This window comes from Schistocerca americana, chromosome X, assembly GCF_021461395.2.
Source record: "Schistocerca americana isolate TAMUIC-IGC-003095 chromosome X, iqSchAmer2.1, whole genome shotgun sequence".
Taxonomy (NCBI): Eukaryota; Metazoa; Arthropoda; class Insecta; order Orthoptera; family Acrididae; genus Schistocerca; species Schistocerca americana.
The window spans coordinates 355,305,185-355,324,714 of NC_060130.1; positions in this window are offsets into that span (position 1 = coordinate 355,305,185).

The following is a 19,530-nucleotide window of genomic DNA, read 5'->3' on the forward strand; positions in this document are numbered from 1 at the left end:
AGCCTCTAGCCTGCAGCCTGTTGTTACCTGATTAGCGCGGATTACTCGAGCGCTCGGCCGCCACCGGAATATTTATTGAGGTTCCACGGAGGGGGGCATCAATTAATTAAAGCATCCTCTGTGGGGCAGGGGGTTTCCCACGCATGCGCACTGGTGCCCTCGTATTGATCCCCGCCACTTGCCGCCTGCGACGGACAGGAGCAGCTCACCACAACAGCCTCCGTTCCATTTCTTCCTCTAGGCGCGTCGTAAATTAGGGTAGTTGTGGCTCGACATATACTTTCGCAACTACAAACGTATTTTAACACAGCCACAACTGGTGAAAAGATGAACACGTTTTGTGTGTGCTGTTTCTAGAGCATTGTCACTCATTTCCAGGAACGTGTTGGTTATGTTACCGCAAATTTGTATTGATACATATCTAAAACATATACCACTTTATCAAATCACCTTGGTTGCGGACAGATATAGAGTCACATGTTTTCGTGTTATCTCTTGATGAAATTCTTTTGCGTGTATGAGGGCATGGCTTGGACTTTTGACAGGCTGAGGTACAGCAGCATTAGCTACTCATGGGTATAAACGCATATTTAAGAAACTGATGAAGGGTGAGCAGTAGCGATACTTCGTACCTGAATTACGGAGATTTTAATCTCCAAGGATTCATTCTTGATATAGTTTTCGTAACTTCATTTTCCGTCTCTAATTAAACTGAAGTTCGGCACTGAGAATGTTGCGCCACCAACAGTGAAATGCGTCATATTTTTAGCACAACATGTTTCGGGTCTACGTTATCCCATTATCAAACGCTATAAAACATGGAAACCAATAAATAAATTGCAATACAATACGTACCGACCGTCATACAAAATATTTAAATCTTCCTGTAGTATAACACACCTTAAAGCTTCTATGCCAATAGGCACCGTCAAAATTGAACACACAGCAGCTAACTTGCACTGTCAAACATAATGCTCTTCTTGGAACATCTCGCGTTGGCGTGTTATACTCTCAAAGCACAGCTTTAAAGTAAAGGCAGCGCTATCTTTGGTAGGTGAAACATTTAAAGCATGTTATACTACAGGATGGTAAAAATATTTTATATGATGATTAGTACGTGTCGCATCGCCATTTATTGATTGGTTTCCTTGTTTTACAGCATTTGATAACCTGTGGTATTAAACAATCACACATTTGACTACTGATGGCGATACATTCTCAGTACCGATTCATAAGACAGTTCTAAGATGGCTTCACAACAGATAAATCAGAGCTAATAAGCTGCGACATTGCAGTCTTCCATTTTATCTTCTATTCTGTGACATCAAGTGAAATTGCCATAGACAGTTTGAAATAAAACTGTAAGCTGGAAATATGTTTTCGCTTAATTCTCTTGTCCGTATGAGGAACAAAATATTCATTCACGATTGCAGCGTTTTCACTGCAGTGGTAAACGACCGAAATTGCACCTCCCCCCCTCCCCACCCTCCTCCCCACCCCCTAGTCTCTCTGCTGCTAAGTCAATGTCACCGCCAGCTTCAGACGAATTGAAATTATTGGTAACTTCTCTGTCATCATCTAGCACTGCTTACAGAATGAACTAAGCCTACAGTAAACGCAGTCTTATTAAATAACTATAACAAATGCCAAGTGTACACTACCTGATCAAAAGTATGCGGACATACGTATGTAATACATAACTGACCACTAGATGTCACGAGAGGAGGATCCGCTAGTACGGGATATTCAAGAAGTCTCTCCGCAGTGCCGTATGACTGTTAGCCGCTCGTGCCGTATGATTGTTCGCCTGCCTGGGTTACTTCCCGTCAAGTGGACTCTCCCAACATTCCACTGTTTCGTTTATCTCAGCCAGCGTCAGTAGTATCGTTGGTGTGTGTCGTTACGTGTTGAGTGGAAGTTTAAGTTAGTTCCTTTGTTCGTTCGCTTCGTTTTTGTCACTGTTAAAATGCTAACCATTGAAGAATGTGTGTTTTTAGTCGAACAAGTGTTCAAAGCTGGCGGTAAATACAGAGTTTCAGTTCGTCAAACATTTAATTCAGTTTTCCCGGAGACAACACTTCCACATCGCGATACTGTGCGAGACTTGATTATCAAATTTCGAAGTACGTGTTCAGTCACAGATGCACCGAGAAGTGGTCGTCCTAGCGTTTTGTCTGAGGATAAACTACTCGATATTTCCGATAAAATGTCCACGAGTTCGAACAAGTCAGTAAGAAAACTCACCCAGAAAATCGATGTTAGTGTCGGAACGGCCCACACAAATCTAAGGAAAAAATTAGAACTTTTCCCATACAAAGTGACAGTCGTACAAGAACTGAAAAATACTGATCATGGCAAGAGACTGCATTATTGTCAATGGTTCAAAACTTTCGTTCAACAAAATGGAAGGGATTTTCTTAATGAAACATTTTTCACTGATGAGGTGTGTTTTCATTTATCCGGGCACATGAACTCGCAAAATTCTCGTATGTGGAGTACTGCAAATCCACTGTGTATTCATGAGGAACCACTTCATTCTGTGAAAATAGGAGTTTGGATTGCAATTTCTAGACATCGGATTGTGGGTCCCAAATTTTTCAACGAAACAATAAACGCAAAACGATACTGCAGTGATATTTTGTACCCATTCATAGAAGAACTTGTGTTAAGTGAGATACCGAATGGTTATTTTCAACAAGATGGTGCAACCGTGCTTACAGCTAGCGTTTCAGTGTCATTGCTTGCTGATGTTTTTGGTGATCGCGTAATTTCACAGGGACTTTGGCCTCCACGATCGCCTGACCTAACACCACCTGACTTTTTCTTCTGGGGTGCAGCGAAAGCAACTGTCTATAAAAACCGTCCAAAATCCATCAATGATCTGAAAACTGCAATAATCCACTTTCACTGCCTCTGTTACAGAAGAAATGTTACAGCTTGTGTTTGGAAACAAGAATAGACGAACTGAATTGTGTATTCAACAATAGGGAGGACACTTTCAACATTTAATGTGAAAATTTGTAAGTGAAAATGAATATTCAATAAATTAATAACTTGTATTTCACTGAGTTTCATTTCGGTATACTCACAGAGGCATACGGCACGCGCGGCTAACAATCATACGGCACTGCGGAGAGACTTTTTGAACACCCCGTATAAAAGGAGGGGGGAAGTATTGGATCGTCAGTACAAAAGCAGGAACAGCAGAATGGGTTGGTGAGGACAGGTCAGTGACTTCTAATGTGGACTACTCACTCATTGGATGTCACCTTAACAACAGATCCATCAGGGACATTCCAACCTGTCCAGAGCTGCCCATCTCTAATGTTGGTGATGTGATTATGAAACAGAAACGCAAAAGAACGATCACAGTTAAACCTATATCAGGCGGTCCTGTCGTTCTGACGGACAGGGACAGTCGAACATTGCAGAAGATGGTTGCAAAACATCGCACTATATCGGCTGAAATTATAACTGATGAGTTCCAAAATGTTACCAGCAGTCCATCTAAATCAATGACTGTGCTTGGGAAGTTAAATAGAATGGGTTTCAGTGGTCGAGTGGCTCCTCATAAACTACGCATTTATATGGTAAATGTTAAGCGATGTTTCAGGTAATGCAAACAGCAACGCTACTGGACACTGGATGAAAGAAAACGAGTGTTTTTTATCGATGAATCACGCTTAACCCCGTGGCACTCCGATGGAAGGGTTTGGTTTTGGCGAATGCCTGGTGAATATTCCTGCCATTAGTGTAGTGCCAACAGTCAGTAAGTAGGGTTGGGTTGGGTTGTTTGGGGGAGGAGACTAGGCAGTGAGGTCGTCGGTCTCATCGGATTAGGGAAGGACAGGGAAGGAAGTCGGCCGTGCCCTTTGAAAGGAACCATCCCTGCATTTGCCTGAAGCGATTTAGGGAAATCACGGAAAATCTAAATCAGGATGGCCGGACGCGGGATTGAACCGTCGTCCTCCCGAATGCGAGTCCAGTGTGCTAGCCACTGGGCCAACTCGCTCGGTCAAGTAAGTAGGAAGTGGTGTTACTGTGTGGCAGTATTTTTCGTACTGAAGTTGTGGTCACCCTATTGTGCTGAAGGAAGCGCTTAATGCGGAAGGGTGTGAACAATTTTACAGCATTACGTACTGCGTACAGTAGAGGAACACTTTGGAGATGATGACTGCTTGACAATGCACGCATTCAAAAAGGAGCATAAGCGAGGCAGTGGTTTGTGAACAAGAATATTCCTGAAACGGACTGGCATGCCCAGAGTCCCGACTGCAACGACGGAACGCCTTTGGGAGGAGTTAGAATGTCGACTTCGCTCCAGACCCCAGCATCCAACATCGCTATCTTCTCCAGTTTCAGTTATTGTGGAAGAATGGTCTGCCGTTCTTCCACAGAGACACCTCACTGAAAGTGTTCCAGCGGAGTTGAAGCCATCATAAAGGCGGAAGGTGAACATACCCCACATTAATGTCCACTAATAGGTGCCCAGATACTTTTGATCAGATAGCGTAGATACTGATTAGAACAGGAACTTAACAGCAGAAACGTACCGTTACTTTGTTATAGGTAGAGTGACAGAAGTTAAAAGTCTCGCACCGAGGCAATTTGAGAAAAATGGTTCAAATGGCTCTAAGCACTATGGGACAAAACTTCTAAGGTCATCAGTCCCCTAGACTTAGAACTACTTAAACCTAACTAACCTAAGGAGATAACACACATCCATGCCCGAGGCAGCATTCGAACCTGCCACCGTAGCTGTAGCTCGGTTCGGGACTCAAGCGCCTAGATCCGCTCGGTCACCGCGACCGGCAAGGCAATTTGACAACATCTTCTTACAGCTGTAAATCAAAATAAAATGCACGACCGAAAATTCTTTTAAGGAAGCATATATAAGAATGTATTTCCGTTCTGTTCGTGGATTTAGCATAGAAAGTACGGCTGCTTGTAGCCTCCTGTCTACAAAGTTATTAGTGTAAGGTTATTCCTGATAAACAAAGTGGATTATACCATCAGTCAATTTAAGAACGTTGTGTTGTGCTGATAATGACAAGAGTTTTCAGAATGTCTCATTTGCAGGTGCTTATTCTTCTATACATTTTTTTCTTTGTGAGGAATGATATTTCACTCATACATGCTTCCCCACAGCTACTGTATACTGTTATTAGCGTATTTTTTTACCACTGTCTCTCCGAAGGCGATATTAAGGAGGCTGACGAATATTCACCGATTTCGCTCCGTAAAACTTCATTGAAATAATCAAAGCAGGCTTTAGCGAGATATTTGAAATCTTTTTTTGTCTCGTCACTTAAACGTTCTCATTCGTGTTGCCTTTCTTTGTATATGTTCGATGTTCTCTGTTTTTCTGACCTGGTGTTGATCCCCTCAGAATTGAGCAATATTCCAGGAAGGGCAGTGCCAGTGCTTCGCAAGCGATCTCTTTCATAGACAAAGGATTTCCAGTGCCCTACCTACAAGCTGCCTGCCGTTTCCTTTTATTGGTTTGTTGTGCTCCGATATATATTGATTTTATAGTAATTTATTTTATTGTTTTATCGTTTAGAAATGACATTACGGAACACCGTTCGCTGCAGTTTAAATTATTCTTTAACGTGCGACCGGTTTCGCTTAAAGTCTTTTACCCAGCACAGTTTGCATTAAAAGCAAGGCCCACACACATGCCTCTGTATGGCTAAACATATTATGTTTCTGACAATATATTCTTTGTTGATGTACACAGGGTGATTCAGAAGGTTGCGCACAGACGGAACGGGTGACAGAAGCAGAAAGGCAACAACTTTGGAATAGGAAATTATGGTCTTCTAAGCCTGAGTCAGTGAAAACCTTGGAATGTCAGGGACAACGAGGACACTCAATGTACACTTGCCGTAAGTTCAGGAAAGATAATGTGCTGTTTCTGTGTAAGTATAGTTGGATGTAGCTAGACAGAGAACCTAGATCATTTGTTGCTCAAGTACTAGGGGTGTTCAATAAAAAAGACAAAACATTTTTTTTTTTCTGAAACCAGGTTGCTTTTATTCAAGATTACAATACGCCATATAGCATTCTTTTGGCTGCGGACCCCTCGTTTTCAACACAATCTCCGTTCAATGCGACAGCCTTACACCACCTCACTGGGAGGGCCTGTATACCCGCATGGTACTCTACTGGTCGATGTCAAAGCCAACGTTTTGTTGCATCAATAACCTCCCCATCATCCACGGACTGATTCCTGCGGAGTGCGTCCTTCATGGGGCCAAACAGATCGAAATCGGAAGGTACAAGGTCCAACTGTAGGGTGGATGAGGAAGAACAGTCCAATGAATTTTGTGAGCTTTTCTCGCGTGCTGAGACTTGTGTGCGGCCTTCGGTTGTCACGGAGGAGGAGAAGTTGGCTTCCATTTTTGAGGCGAGGGACTCGCTGAAGTCGTTTCTTCAGTTTTCTGAGGGTAACAAAATACCCTGCAGAGTTGATCGTTGCACAGTGAAGGAGGACATCAAACAGAATAACCTCTCCAGAGTTCAAGAAGGCCGCCATCATTACTTTACCGACTGAGGGTGCATCTTTGAACATTTGCTTCGGAGGAGAGGTGCTGTGGCGCCGTTCCATGGATTGCCGTTTTGTTTCCAGTTCCAAGTGATGAACACATTTTTCATCGCCTGTGATGGTGTTCGACAAGAAATTGTCACGATCAGCCTTGTACCGTGCAAGCGGTTCAGCCCACATGATCTTCCGTTAGATGGCGAGGAACACAGTGGGCACACGCCTTTGGGTAACCCAACTGGTAGGCGAGTGTGTCAGAACTCCAAATAGAGGCATTCAGTGCAACGAAGTGTTTGATTGCGATATGTCGATCACCTCGAAAGAGAGTGTCAGCACGTTCCAACACTGAAGGAATAACAGCTGTGTGCGGACGGCGAACACACAAAAGATCAAACAGATTTGCGCAACATTGTTGCGGTGATGATAGCCGCCTCGCCCATCGACTCACCGTGCTTTCGTTCACTGCCAGGTCTCCGTAGACTTTCTGCAAGCGCCTGTCGAAACACTCCCGCTATATCCTTTATTGGGTTTTGTGTTATTTACCGAAGCCGCCATACAGTTAATTATTATGAATATATGACAGTGTGGCCGGTCGGGGTGGCCGAGCGGTTTTAGGCGCTACAGTCTGGAACCACGCGACCGCTACGGTCGCAGGTTCGAATCCTGCCACGGGCATGGATGTGTGTGATGTCCTTAGGTTAGTTAGGTTTAAGTAGTTCTAAGTTCTAGGGGACTGATGACCTCAAAAGTTACGTCCCATAGTGCTCAGAGCCATTTGAACCATATATGACCGTGTGCTTAATGGATGAAAGGCCATCGGTTTATCTGCTGTGGTTACGGGGGTATTTCAACAGAGTGCGGCGGTTCTGAGACGGAATAGTTAATGATTGAAAGTTTTTCTATTATTAAAGACCACAAAGGTTGCAATATACAAACAGATACGTATTTTCTATTAACATACAAATTCTGAGGCAGTTGCTACCTTCGCCTTACACGTTTAATTACGGTTATATCTTTTATTGGTTGCTGATTTTAAGTACTTCGTCACACGCAATGATGATGGTTAACATAAACAACAACGTTGTTGTTGTGGTCTTCAGTCCTGAGACTGGTCTGATGCAGCTCTCCATGCTACTCTATCCTGTGCAAGCTTCTTCATCTCCCAGTACCTACTGCAGCCTACATCCTTCTGAATCTGCTTAGTGTTCTCATCTCTTGGTCTCCCTCTACGATTTTTACCCTCCACGCTGCCCTCCAGTACTACATTGGTGATCCCTTGACTCCTCACAACATGTCCTACCAACCGATCCCTTCTTCTAGTCGAGTTGTGCCACAAACTCCTCTTCTCCCCAATTCTTTTCAATACCTCCTCGCCGGCCGCGGTGGTCTAGCGGTTCTGGCGCTGCAGTCCGGAACCGCAGGACTGCTACGGTCGCAGGTTCGAATCCTGCCTCGGGCATGGGTGTATGTGATGTCCTTAGGTTAGTTAGGTTTAAGTAGTTCTAAGTTCTAGGGGACTTATGACCTAAGATGTTGAGTCCCATAGTGCTCAGAGCCATTTTGAATACCTCCTCATTAGTTATGTGATCTACCCATCTAATCTTCAGCATTCTTGTGTAGCACCACATTTCCAAAGCTTCTATTCTCTTCTTGTCTAAACTATTTATCGTCCATGTTTCACTTCCATACATGGCTACACTCCATACAAATACTTTCAGAAACGACTTCCTGACACTTAAATCTATACTTGATGTTAACAAATTTCTCTTCTTCAGAAACGCTTTCCTTGCCATTGCCAGTCTACATTTTATATCCTCTCTACTTCGACCATCATCAGTTATTTTGCTCCCCAAATACCATAACTCCTCTACTACTTTAAGTGTCTCATTTCCTAATCTAATTCCCTCAGCATCACCCGACTTAATTCGACTACATTCCATTATCCTCGTTTTGCTTTTGTTGATGTTCATCTTATACCCTCCTTTCAAGACACTGTCCATTCCGTTCAGCTGCTCTTCCAAGTCTTTTGCTGTCTCTGACAGAATTACAATGTCATCGGCGAACCTCAAAGTTTTTATTTTTCTCCATGGATTTTAATACCTAGTCCGAATTTTTCTTTTGTTTCCTTTACTGCTTGATCAATATACAGATTGAATAACATCGGGGATAGGCTACAACCCTGTCTCACTCCCTTCCCAGCCACTGCTTCCCTTTCATGTCCCTCGACTCTTATAACTGCCATCTGCTTTCTGTACAAATTGTAAATAGCCCTTCACTCCCTGTATTTTACCTCTGCCACCTTTAGAATTTGAAAAAGAGTATTCCAATCAACATTATCAAAAGCTTTCTCTAAGTCTACAAATGCTAGAAACGTAGGTTTACCTTTCCTTAATCTTTCTTCTAAGATAAGTCGTAGGGTCAGTATTGCCTCGCGTGTTCCAACATTTCTACGGAATCCAAACTGGTCTTCCCCGAGGTCGGCTTCTACCAGTTTTTCCATTCGCCTGTAAAGTATTCGCGTTAGTATTTTGCAGCCGTTACTTATTAAACTGACATTTCGGTAATTTTCACATCTGTCAACACCTGCTTTCTTTGGGATTGGAATTATTATATTCTTCTTGAAGTCTGAGAGAATTTCGCCTGTCTCATACATCTTGCTCACCAGATGGTAGAGTTTTGTCAGGACTGGCTCTCCCAAGGCTGTCAGTAGTTCTAATGGAATGTTGTCTACTCCCGGGGCCTTGTTTCGACTTAGGTCTTTCAGTGCTCTGTCAAACTCTTCATGCAGTATCATATCTCCCATTTCATCTTCATCTACCTCCTCTTCCATTTCCATAATATTGTCCTCAAGAAGATCTCCCCTGTATAGACCCTCTATTTGTCTGATGTGATAGAAGAAGAAACAGGAGTCGATTTAGAAGAGATAGGGGATCCAGTATTAGAATCGGAATTTAAAAGAGCTATGGAGGACTTACGGTCAAATAAGGCAGAAGGGATAGATAACATTCCATCAGAATTTCTAAAATCATTGGGGGAAGTGGTTCCAAAACGACTATTCATATTGGTGTGTAGAATATATGAGTCTGGCGATATACCATCTGACTTTCGGAAAAGCATCATCCACACAATTCCGAAGACGGCAAGAGCTGACAAGTACGATAATTATAGCACAATCAGCTTAACAGCTCATGCATCGAAGCTGCTTACAAGAATAATATACAGAAGAATGGAAAAGAAAATTGAGAATGCGCTAGGTGACGATCAGTTTGGCTTTAGGAAAAGTAAAGGGACGAGAGAGGCAATTCTGACGTTACGGCTAATAATGGAAGCAAGGCTAAAGAAAAATCAAGACACTTTCATAGGATTTGTCGACCTGAAAAAAGCGTTCGACAATATAAAATGGTGCAAGCTGTTCGAGATTCTGAAAAAAGTAGGGGTAAGCTATAGGGAGAGACGGGTCATATACAATATGTACAGCAACCAAGAGGGAATAATAAGAGTGGACGATCAAGAACGAAGTGCTCGTATTAAGAAGGGTGTAAGACAAGGCTGTAGCCTTTCGCCGCTACTCTTCAATCTGTACATCGAGGAAGCAATGGTGGAAATAAAAGAAAGGTTCAGGAGTGGAATTAAAATACAAGGTGAAAGGATATCAATGATACGATTCGCTGATGACATTGCTATCCTGAGTGAAAGTGAAGAAGAATTAAATGATCTGCTGAACGGAATGAACAGTCTAATGAGTACACAGTATGGTTTGAGAGTAAATCGGAGAAAGACGAAGGTAATGAGAAGTAGTAGAAATGAGAACAGCGAGAAACTTAACATCAGGATTGGTGGTCACGAAGTCAATGAAGTTAAGGAATTCTGCTACCTAGGCAGTAAAATAACCAATGACGGACGGAGCAAGGAGGACATCAAAAGCAGACTCGCTATGGCAAAAAAGGCATTTCTGGCCAAGAGAAGTCTACTAATATCAAATAGCGGCCTTAATTTGAGGAAGAAATTTCTGGGGATGTACGTCTGGAGTACAGCATTGTATGGTAGTGAAACATGGACTGTGGGAAAACCGGAACAGAAGAGAATCGAAGCATTTGAGATGTGGTGCTATAGACGAATGTTGAAAATTAGGTGGACTGATAAGGTAAGGAATAAGGAGGTTCTACGCAGAATCGGAGAGGAAAGGAAAATGTGGAAAACACTGATAAGGAGAAGGGACAGGATGATAGGACATCTGCTAAGACATGAGGGAATGACTTCCATGGTACTAGAGGGAGCTGTAGGGGGCAAAAACTGTAGAGGACGACAGAGATTGGAATACGTCAAGCAAATAATTGAGGACGTAGGTTGCAAGTGCTACTCTGAGATGAAGAGGTTAGCACAGGAAAGGAATTCGTGGCGGCCCGCATCAAACCAGTCAGTAGACTGATGACCAAAAATAAAAAAAAAAAAAAAATACGCTTTCCACCTTTCTGCTTTCCCTTCTTTGCTTAGAACTGGGTTTCCATCTGTGCTCTTGATATTCATGCAAGTGGTTCTTTTTTCTCCAAAGGTCTCTTTCATTTTCCTTTAGGCAGTATCTATCTTACCCCTAGTGAGATAAGCCTCTACATCCTTACATTTGTCCTCTAGCCATCCCTGCTTAGCCATTTTGCTCTTCCTGTCGATCTCAAATTTGAGACGTTTGTATTCCTTTTTGCCTGCTTCAGTTACTGCATTTTTGTATTTTCTCCTTTCATCAATTAAATTCAGTGCCTCTTCTGTTACCCGAGGATTTCTACTAGCCCTCGTCTTTTTACCTACTTGATCCTCTGCTGCCTTCACTATTTCATTCCTCGAAGCTACCCATTCTTCTTCTACTGCATTTCTTTCCCCCATTCCTGTCAATTGTTCGCTGATGCTCTCCCTGAAACTCTGTACAACCTCTGGTTCTTTCAGTTTATCCAGGTCCCATCTCCTTAAATTCCCACCTTTTTGCAGTTTCTTCAGTTTTAATCTACAGTTCATAGCCAATAAATTGTGGTCAGAGTCCACATCTGCCCCTGGAAATGTCTTACTATTTAAAATCTGGTTCCTAAATCTCTGTCTTACCATTATATAATCTATCTGAAACCTTCTAGTATCTCCAGGGTTCTTCCATGTATACAACTTTCTTTCATGGTTCTTGAACCAAGTGCTAGCTATGATTAAGTTATGCTCTGTGCAAAATTCTACCAAGCGGCTTCCTCTTTCATTTCTTAGCCCCAATCCATATTCACCTATTACGTTTCCTTCTCTCCCTCTTCCTTTTCTCGAATTCCAGTCACCCATGACTATTAAATTCTCGTCTCCCTTCACTACGTGAATAATTTCTTTTATCTCATCATACATTTCATCAATTTCTTCATCATCTGCTGAGCTAGTTGGCATATAAACTTGTACTACTGTGGTAGGCGTGGGCTTCGTGTCTATCTTGGCGACAATAATGCGTGCACTATGCTGTTCGTAGTAGCTTAACCGCACTACTATTTTTTATTCATTATTAAACCTACTCCTGCATTACCCCTATTTGATTTTGTGTTTATAACCCTGGTGTCACCTGACGAGAAGTCTTGTTCCTCCTGCCACCGAACTTCACTAATTCCCATTATATCTAACTTTAACCTATCCATTTCCCTTTTTAAATTTTCTAACCTACCTGCTCGATTAAGGGATCTGACATTCCACGCTCCGATCCGTAGAACGCCAGTTTTCTTTCTCCTGATAACGACGTCCTCGTGAGAAGTCCCCGCCCGGAGATCCGAATGGGGGACTATTTTACCTCCGGACTATTTTACCCATCATTTAATCATACAGTAAATCTGCATGCCCTCGGGAAAAATTACGGCTGTAGTTTCCCCTTGCTTTCAGCCGTTCGCAGTACCACAACAGCAAGGCCGTTTTGGTTAGTGTTACAAGGCCAGATCAGTCAATCATCCAGACTGTTGCCCCTGCAACTACTGAAAAGGCTGCTGCCCCTCTTCAGGAACCACACGTTTGTCTGGCCTCTCAACAGATACCTCTCTGTTGTGGTTGCACCTACGGTACGGCTATCTATATCGATGAGGCACCCAAGTCTCCCCACCAACGGCAACAATACACACTGCAATCCTTGGTTGTTGCTGGCCGACGCGGTTGACGTGAAACACGTAATTCGGCACTTGTCACTTTGGGTTTTAAATCACTCGTGAATCGGTTTTGATGAGGGTCAACCGCACGACGATAAGGGGACGCGCTCATTTGTGACACTCCGGTGAATTTAAAATTTACTCCTCACTCGGCACATCCGCCGTTGACACCTTACTCTGCTCAACAGCCATTTTTTTTATTTTTGTGAGTTTTCCCAGCACTGCTTTCACTCGACACTAACCTCACTGCCCCCTGCTGTGCTCGACAATCGACTCCTATCTGCTATCGACCTGGGTGTAGGATACTAATATCTATGTTCGTGGGATCACGGATCCCTTACAGTGCGAATATCTGCGATACTCTTGTTTTCCGCCAAAAGAAACTCAGTGAGAGCTCTCTGCTTGAAACGCATCCCCGTTACAGACGCCAATTTGAAGGCTGTATATAGCGCCACCACCGATCAGAACTTCAAGGAACAATAGTGGTTGAAATAGGAATATTCCACGATGTTCCACAACAAATTACACTTTTTCAACCGAAACTGGGCGAGAAGAAAATGTGTTGCATTACTTACTGAATACCCCACATATGTGACGTACGTAGCACCGCACATCCCATGCGCTGAATCGTAAGGAGAGGTCGAATTGTATGACCCATTCTCTACCCTGATCTGACCCCTCTAGATTTTTCTCTTCTTGTAGGTGCGTGTCAAAAGTCTAGTATACGTCACACCATTTCCCGACGAAGAAACATTTCTCGCCAGAATACTTGCAGCATCTGACGAAGTGCGAGCGATGCCTGGCGTACTTGATAGAGAGTGCTCATAATTTTCTACTAATATGTTATGCCTGTATTGAATGCGATGGTCGCCGTTTGTAACTCCTTCGTCAATGACTAACATTCATGAGTATCCAGTAGATTATCTTTGCGGAACTTAGTAGGCATTTCTGCATTGATTGTCCTTGTTGTTCCTGGCATTCCCCTGTCTCAGGATTACGTCCAAGGCCATAAGCCCCTGTTCCAAAGTTGTTATATTTCAAGCAAATCTTCCTCATAACCCAAACCATGCTGTATAACAATCTTTGACCGAAACGAGTAGTGTGGTGTCACCGCCAGACACCACACTTGCTAGGTGGTAGCCTTTAAATCGGCCGCGGTCCGGTAGTATACGTCGGACCCGCGTGTCGCCACTATCAGTGATTGCAGACCGAGCGCCGCCACACGGCAGGTCTAGAGTGACTTCCTAGCACTCGCCCCAGTTGTACAGCCGACTTTGCTAGCGATGGTTCACTGACAAATTACGCTCTCAATTGTCGAGACGATAGTTAGCATAGCCTTCAGCTACGTCATTTGCTACGACCTAGCAATGCGCCATTATCATTTGCTATTTATCTTGTGATGCATGTACCGTCAGACCGATGTTCACCAATTATGGATTAAAGATAAGTATTCCAGAAGCTACGTACCTTTTTTGCTAGTCTCTATTCCTTTAACTGTTCCAGACCTCACGCCAGCCTGCGTAAGCTCAAACGCGTGCCTTTCGGCTTCCTCTCATAGTGGCTTGGCTGTCTTGCCAAGTCACAACAAGTAGCATGTTAAAGAACAATTTAAACAGCAGGTTACGGTGTTATACAAGGTGGGTGAAATAGAACTAGCCCGGAAAACACAATGGTATGCAAAAATTCAGGATGAAAGTAACTTTCGTATGATGTATCACTGCCAAGTAACATAGCTCCACGAAACTTGGCCCACGCATAAAAAGAACTGTTAAAGTGTAGCGCAGAAGGTAACTGAAAAAAATACGCTATGGGACGATCGGAAATGGCACTTTCATTCAAAGACAATAATTACACTGAAGCCACCGCGATTGTGTTGGTCGACTGGACATTAAAAACGAGGTACATGGTTCTTAATAGGGTGTATGGTTACCACGGACAGCAGAGCATGCTCTGCAACGCGCTCCTATGCTTGACACAAGGTCTGTACTGAGTTCTTATGGTGGAGCGTTCCCTTCCTCCACCAGCGTGGCTATTCGCCAAATATCTTCTCGTTCCAAGAGCTCGAGGCGGTCGCGCATTGCCGTCCATAAAAATCGTTCAAATGGCTCTAAGCACTAAGGGGACTTAACATCTGAGGTCATCAGTCCCCTACACTTAGAACGAGATAAACCTAACTAACCCAAAGACATCACACACATCCATGCCCGAGGCAGGATTCGAACCTGCGACATTAGCGGTAGCTCGGTTCCGGACTGTAGCGCCTGGAACCACTCGGCCGACCATCCATAAAAATGTCAAGACAGATTGCACTCTCGAAAGATGCACGTGGGAAGGATTACAGTGTCAGAATAACGTTGACCGTTGTGTGCAGCGTATTCAAAGATTTAGAGGTTAGTAGGCCCATGCAACATTATACCTCCCAACACCGTAACATCTGGATAGCAAAATGATAATGTTCGACAATGCTAGACATACTTTCGTATGGAGAGAGGTAGAAACACGTAATACACCCAGGAAAATTGTCGAACCTGATCGTTTTGGTGGTGCAGTTGTTATGACGTGACAGGGTATAGCGTTGCTTGGGCGTACTAACCTCCAAATCTTTGAACTCGGTACACACGCATGTGCGTCTTTTCAGGGGTGCATTCACCCTTGACTTCTTTTGGGTGAAAATGCACGAATGCATAGAGCAGCGGAGGCGGCGGAGAACTAGGAACGAGAGGATATTCGGCGAACGTTCTGATCTGCCAGTTTCGCTGACTTCAGTCCAATCGAGTAAGTGTGCGATGCTATGAGGTAACTTACTGCAGCACGTCAACTTGCACCAACGACCAACCGCGCCAACATATGTCGTTCCTTCAGCCATCAACAGTGAGGTTTGTTGCTTGCCAGCTATCCTCTTCATCTCAGCGTAACTGCTGCCTTCCACATCATTGACGGCCAGCCTTATTTACTCATTTGCAGGCCTACCCCTGCTATTCGAGCCGCGTGGGATTAGCCGAGCGGTCTCAGGCGCTGCAGTCATGGACTGTGCGGCTAGTCCCGGCGGAGGTTCGAGTCCTCCCTCGGGCATGGGTGTGTGTGTTTGTCCTTAAGGTAATTTAGGTTAAGTAGTGTGTAAGCTTAGGGACTGATGACCTTAGCAGTTAAGTCCCATAAGATTTCACACATTTGATCTGCTATTCCACCCTCTCACTACCCCTTCCACTATAGTTTTCAATGCCCAACCATTATAGGCGTCCTACCCATCACGCATTATGTTTTCTGTTAGGCTCGTTGCAAGACGTCTTTATTCCTTTCACAGTCAACTGACCTGAGCTCACACAGCCTTCTTAACATCTCTGCCTCGTCAATATCCGGAATTGCAACTTACTGAATACAGAAATGCACTATTTACCAGTAAATGAATTATAAATTTTGGAAATTTGTGGTAAGGTCTTATGGGACCAAACTGCTGAGGTCAACGGTTCCTAAGCTGACACACCACTTAATCCAGTGTGCGATTTGCAGGGGGGGATGGGGGGGATTCCCCCCCCCCCCCCCCTCTGCATCAGACCATCCCCTCCTCTGGCTTTAGTTTATGCATCCCAACCTGGGATGTTTATTTCCCACGCATTGCAATAAAACTTTACATATAATTTAAATTTGTGGAGCCGAACACTGAAAGTTTTTAATACAGTCTTACTATTAATACTATTAATATGTTTGCTTATTAATTTTTAAAAAGTGTTATGTAGTAGTTAAGCATTTCAAAACATTTAGAACTAAATCATCATTCTCATGTTGCCATTGTTGCTTTCGCCTAAGGTGCGTCATCCGTTTACTTGCGAGCTTGCGAGGGGAGTAGTGTGGCAGCCATACCGCAGCAGTCGTACCGCAGAGTTGGGCAAGCTGGGGGCTGAAATTCCTACCCCGGGCCCTGACACAGGGTGGTGACCGGCCCGGTACCTGTGCGAACATCTACCGTTAGGCCACCTTTTGCAACGGTATGGCGCAGACTAACGCGCCTGGGAGAAAGCACACATTACTAAATAACGCACCATCATCTGCTTCTAGTTCCTGGGACACTATTTCGTGGACCTTCTTTAAATACTCTTCTCTTCCACCATCGTTTTCTTTTCCTTTGGTTTTCATTTCCGTTGTTAGCTGCATGTGCAAGTACCAAGTACGCCGCCGCTGCGATACTTTATCATCCTTTATACTGCAAGATTGACACACATGTGGCACAAATTCTGTTGCTTTGGTATAAATTAACCTGCCACATGCAACATATGCCGCAAGATGTTGCTTGTTGTAGCATGCTACAAGACGACGCACGCCACATTTCCGTAGCATGCCACAATGTTGCAAGACGTCGCCCCAGCGTAAACGAGGCTTTAGAGCCAGGTCTGTATTGTATGGTGGATGTGATGTGTTGCGTACGAAACTAAAACCTGCAATCAGATCCAAACCTCGTGGAAAACTGTGAAGAGGTGTCATCCTCGCCCACATTCTGCCAAACGGACGCAATAAAGGAGTTGAGATTCGAGGTGCTGGAACATCCACCATACAGTACTGACCTGGCTCCAAGTGATTTTCACATCTTTGGACCCTTAACGGAAGCACTACAGGGAAGAAGATTTGAAAGTGATGAAGACGTCATTGCTGCGGTGCAAAATTGGTTACAGACGCAACCGAAAAACGTATTTTCTGATGAAATAAAAAAAACTCGTAAATATCGGGAAAACTGCATTGAAGTCCAGGGAGGTTACGTAGAAAAATAACGCTTGTTTCAGTTTTCTATCATCAGAATAAGTACTGCTTTTCACAAATGTGCCTTTACTTTTTGAATTCCCGTCGTATACCTGTATGTAGATGATTTTGTAAGTAAGTTTTACCTATAATGTACTTTTAAAGATATAACAAGGGATGGCTTTTCTGATAGTGTATACACGTGAATAGTGAGTTTCGGCATTAACATCTATTTATAAATAACTGTTTAACTATGGGTAACGCCACGGTCCAAGCTAGTAACATATGTAATTATACTAAGCCCCTAAGACATTCCCCCCCCCCCCCCCCCCCTCTACTGGTAAAAGAACAAATCGCACACCGACTTAATCTAACTTAAACTAACTTACGCTAAGGACAACACACACACTCTGGAGGACTCGAACCTCCGAGGGGTGGGGGGGGGGGGGGGGGGGGGAAGCCGCACGGACCGTGACAAGGCGCTCCAGACCGCATGGCTACCCCGCGCAGCTAAATGAATTACAGATTATATGCAAGTAGGGGGTACATTTCCTCAGAGGTATTGATGCAATCTCTTGATAGTAGCCATAAAGATCAAAACTGGCTGACCGTTGAAGGCTAGTAAATACAGTCCAGTTATGGAATTATGTCACTCAATAACATTTCAAACGCTTCTAATCGTTTCATTTTGTCTTCCCCTTTGTCCTCATTCCAAATCTCTGCGATTTATTAGTAGCCAGCTAAAACTGCTTCTCGAGAACCAGTACTTCTATCAATTCCTGAGTGCTGTACTTATCACAAAACCTTTAAGGTGACCGTATCCTTGGAGACCTCAGACGACACCATACATTTTCATTAATGTTCAAAAAATTGAAGTTTATTTATGTAAATGGATATTTAAGTTCACCCCTGAACTTTGATGCAGCTGTTTGATTATAAAAGTAGCGTAAAGGAAAATAAATTGTTCAGAGCCAGCCGTTGTGGCTGAGTGGCTCTAGGCACTTCAATCCTGAACCGCGCTGCTGCTACCATAGCAGGTTCGAATCCTGCCTCGGGCATGCATGTGTGTGCTGTCCTTAGGTTAGTTAGGTTTAAGTAGTTCTATGTCTAGCTGTTAAGTTCCATAGTGCTTAGAGCCATCTGAACCATTTTTGAAAATTGTTCAGAAGAGTATTACGCTGCACGTGAAAGGTGCATGTGAGTGAGCCGGATGAGAAGTGATGGGTCGCGATGAATGGTGTGGGAGCGAGCGCAAAAAACTTGAGAATATTTAAGATTTAGGATAGAATATCAAAAACGCAAGAAAAGCGCGAGTATTACAAACAGAATAACGGAACCAGTTTTGTTCGACAAAGTGTCGAACTTGATTAATCTATGCTTTACAAAGTTCCTGCGAAATCAGATTTGTTAAGTCTCACGCTTTCGACGACTTCCTCCGTCGTCACCGTCGTAAGTAAGAGACTGACAAATCTGAGACGGCAATAACTCCTGAAAGCACTTATTCAAGAATGTCGATGTGAAAACCCACATTCTTACAGTTAATCAATATTGTGAATTAAGTACTTGCCTTCTATATCAAGAATTGATGCCGGCAAAGGAAGTAAAAATAATAATATACAACTTAAAACGAATGACTGTGGCTCTCTTCTTTCATTTAAAAATCAGTTTCCCACAAATTATCAATAATGCATGGAACCAGGGCTTACCAACATATTGCAGGTGAAACAGAGCATATTACTCTCATGCTCCAGGTGACACATCTTCAGATGTAGCAGGCAGTTTTTGACACGCTTCGACTATAAAAACTATAGAATCCAGTTCTAGAGAATAAATAGTGTATGTCGCAGAATCTTTCACTAACGATTCCTTTTGTAGTCATATTACACCATAAAAATAGAACCGTTGCGAAGATAAGCAGTAAAACTGACATTTAACGGACATACATATTAACAATGCAGTTGCCTTACCTCTGTCCGAAGAGGCCTCGGATACCGACCGACCACTGTGTCATACTCAGCCGACAGGCGTCACTGGATGCGGCTATGGAAGGGCGCGTGGTCAGCACACCATTCCCTCAGCCGTTGTCAGCTTTCGTGATCGGAGTTACTA